This window comes from Rhineura floridana, chromosome 5 (genome assembly GCF_030035675.1).
Source record: "Rhineura floridana isolate rRhiFlo1 chromosome 5, rRhiFlo1.hap2, whole genome shotgun sequence".
Taxonomy (NCBI): domain Eukaryota; kingdom Metazoa; phylum Chordata; class Lepidosauria; order Squamata; family Rhineuridae; genus Rhineura; species Rhineura floridana.
In genome coordinates, this window is record NC_084484.1 from 27,537,927 (window position 1) to 27,541,628 (window position 3,702).

The 3,702-nt window shown below is 42.7% G+C and overlaps 1 non-coding gene across 1 annotated transcript; it reads left to right on the forward strand.

The window, feature by feature from the left end:
- The first annotated feature begins 869 nt into the window (after positions 1-869).
- LOC133386354 (5S ribosomal RNA) lies at positions 870-988 on the forward strand. The gene has a single exon (XR_009763108.1). It is a non-coding gene; the product is annotated as a 5S ribosomal RNA (ribosomal RNA).
- Positions 989-3,702: the final 2,714 nt, after the last annotated feature.

Sequence of the window (3,702 nt, forward strand, 5' to 3'; positions counted from 1 at the left end):
TCCCTGCTAAAACAAGATCAGCACAGCGCATGTCTTGTTTTTGTTATTTGGGCTGATTGCAGGAGTTGCTACCATTCACCATATGCTTTTTCCAAGCTACACATAATGGATTGATCATTTGCATGCTTATTGAGTTCAGTGGGATTTACACCCATGCAATTATGCTTAGGATAGGTAAAACTGAGCATAGGTGAGGGGAAGAAGGGGGAAGGGGAGAGGAGAGGGAAGGAGAAAGGGAGGAGAGAAGGGAGGGAAAGAAGGGGAGAGGGGATTGGGAGGGGAGGGGGCAGGAGGAGCAAAGGAAGGAGGAGGGAAGGGATAGGAGGGAGGGAGGGCTTTTGATTATTTGCATGCTTTTTGAGTTCACTGGGATTTACTCCTGCACAATCATGCTTAGGATAGGTGAAACAGACCTGGGGGAGGGGAAGGAGGGGGAAGGGGGAGAGAAGGGGAGAAATGGTAGAGGTAGGAAGGGAGAGGAAGAGGAGTGGAGGAGGGGGAGGAGATTGGGCATTGGGCAGAGAGAAAGCCCCTTTGCTTTCCAAAAGGAAAACATTGTGAACAGTATCATTGTTTTTCATGGTTTCCCCCCACCTTTTTATTCTACAGCAGGCACATGTAGTCTTCAACCCAAATTTAAACTGAAGCTGTCACGAGCCTCATCCACACCAGACCTTTATTTCACTTTAGAAAGTTATGGCTTCCCCCGAACAATCCTGGGAAGTTTAGTTTGTGAAGGGTGCTGAGAATTGCTACGACCCCCTATTCCCCTCATAGAGCTACAATCCCAAGAACAGGGGCTGATGGTTAAACCCCTCTGGCCACTGGAGCTCTGTCAGGGGAATAGGAGTCTCCTAACAACTCTCAGCGCCTATGGCCATACTACCCTGAACATGCCTGATCTCGTCTGATCTTGGAAGCTAAGCAGGATCAGGCCTGGTTAGTACTTGGATGGGAGACCGCCTGGGAATACCAGGTGCCATAGGCTTAGTGGAAGGCAATGGTAAACCACCTCTGAATACCTCTTACCATGAAAACCCTATGAATATATCAAAAAAAGATTCATAGGGTCATATCAACTTGAAGGCATATAACAACAACAGCTCAGCATCCTTCACAAACTACATGTCCCAGGATTCTTTGGGGGAAGACATGGTGTGGGGTATGGCTCCCTGATTAGCCAAACCAAACAGCCGTGAGTCTAGCTTTTAGAGCACTGACAGCTGGTTCTTATTGAGCATGCCTGCACTTATCATTACTTCAATGTCAAATTTCTTAAGTTAATTAAAAATCGGCCAGGCATTTTAAAAAACTTTTAAACTGCAGAAGATGAAGATCAGAGTATGGGGTAAGGTCAGTAATAGGATTACAGGTACTATGTGAACATGGCTGATTTTTAATCAATTTCAAGAAATTATGAGACTACTGACAGAAAAAAGTCCAACAGGCTGGACTTTTTTCTCTTGTTTTACAACTCTAGATATTCTCTGAGTGTTTTGTGTACTGCCACTAAAACGTAGAGGGTTGTTAAGCAAGCATTTCTGAGTTCAGGAGTATAAGTTTTGTAAGGTTTTGTTTTGAAATGAGCTTATGGGAAGCATCAGAATGGCATGGGGGATATTTTCAATTTAACATTGCGGAATGTGAAAAACCCACGCTGGCTATAATATACAGCCACTCTCGTGGCTGTATAATACATTGCTGTATGTTATTTTCACTAATATATTTATTTGATGTAAACTTTCCCCTAATATATGCATTTCGGTAAACATGATTTGGTTGAACTGTATTTATTTATTATTTTATTTATATCCCACCCTTCCTCCCAGCAGGAGCCCAGGGCAAAATTCACATAAGTGCAAATTTTGAAGGCTGGCTGTGTTTTGGTTCTCATATTGTTGTGGAAAGTCCAGATTTGATAAGTTCGGCTTTAAAGGTGAACCAAATGAAATTTCTCCTCCATTGCTAGTCAGGATCATCTGAAATTTGATCTCAAATACTTTTGGTCTGCTTGAGGTCACAAAGTGGAAGAGGGGGCAATATTGGCTCCACCTTCCTCCAGGCTGCCCATTAACTCTTTCATTACATAGATAGCAACAAACAAAAATACAGTGTTAGCACTTAACACTGTAATCCTAGCTAAAGCACCAGATAACATTTTAGAGGACACTATAAACACTTATGTATAAAGGCAGCAAGGTTTGATTCACACAATCATTTGAGTGTGAAAGAATCTGGATTGTTGTGTTCATGATGTGGTTCATCACCAGCACATGTTGTTGGCCAGTCCACTTTTCAAGCTTCCTTCAACAAGGACACACTGACAATTTTTTTGTTTTGGTGGGCAATTTAGATAACTGGCTCACCAGTATCCTTCCTCCAAAGATCCACATTTGTATCAACCAATGCAAATTTGTGCAAAATGTCAGAACTCAAAGTTGCATATTTCTTAAGAATGGAACCTCACTCTTGAATTGGGTCTGCTCCAAAAAATTTTGGGAGGTGAGAAGGGGATCTCTTTTCTTCCTGCCACCTTTACTTGCTGATCCTCTTACTCTGGGTCCAATTGCCATTACTGCCCAGAGGGAGAGGACTGTTTAGCGGGCAGGTGGCAGCTGACTTTTTTTCTTCTTTGATATTGTTGTTGCTTGCTGGCAAGCACACAGTAATTGGGAAAAGATTGCTGCCTATATGGTCATCTGTCAGCTCTCTTGTCCTGCCCCTGCTTGTTCTTATTTCATTTGCTTGGAGGTTATGGAAGAAAGGGTGGCAATGGTGAAGATCAGTTGAACCAGGGGGCTCCAAGGATCAGCTATGGGTCCCCTCCCAAGCATGGGCCTCAGCAGGTACCTGATGAGGCTCAGCCCTGTCATTGTACCTGATGCCAATTCCAGGTCAAGAGAAACTAATGAGCGTGCCTTACCCATGGATTATTCTCAAAACCCACTCTAACCTTTACACTTAATTCAAACTGTTGGTATTAACCTTTAAAATCCTAAAACTGTTTGGGGCCAGATTGCCTAAAAGATGGTCTACTCCCACATGGACTCAAAGATCACCTCCGAAGGCCAGAAGAGGTGAGAAAAAAGGTCACAAAGGAAATGGGCTTTTCAGTGGTAGCTACTCAGTTGTGGAACATCCTCCCCAAAGAGGCTCGCCTGGCAACTCCATTGTGGCCTTTTCAGCACCAGCACCAGCTTTTAAAACATGTTTTAGCATTTTGCAGATCTACTTTTCTATTGTTTTCTCTTGCTGGGTTTATGTTTTAAAATTGTTTCTGGTTTTATGTCCATGTAGTATTTTATATTTTATGGTTTTGTTTTGTGTTTTTTAAAAATGTATACACCAACCAGAGAACTTTTTGTTAACAGGTAGTATAAAAATGAAATATTGTAAATAAAATAAATCAATTTTTTCTTGATTGTAACTTGTACCAACCCCCTGCCCCAAGCAGCAGATCTGAAGTCTGAAACAGTTTCTTGGGACTCTCTTGTGTGGGAAATGTCTCCAGTCTTAGAGTTGGATCCAGATTTTGACTGAACACCTCAGGCTCATCAGCACCGTGGTATCTTTATATTGAGCAGGTATTTTGACTTAAAGATAAAAGGGCACAGATAAGCCTCGGCCTTGGATAGCCAGGCTATTCAGACTAGTATGGAGGGTCATCCACCTTGGGTGTGGAGCATAGCCAGAAGGGGACCA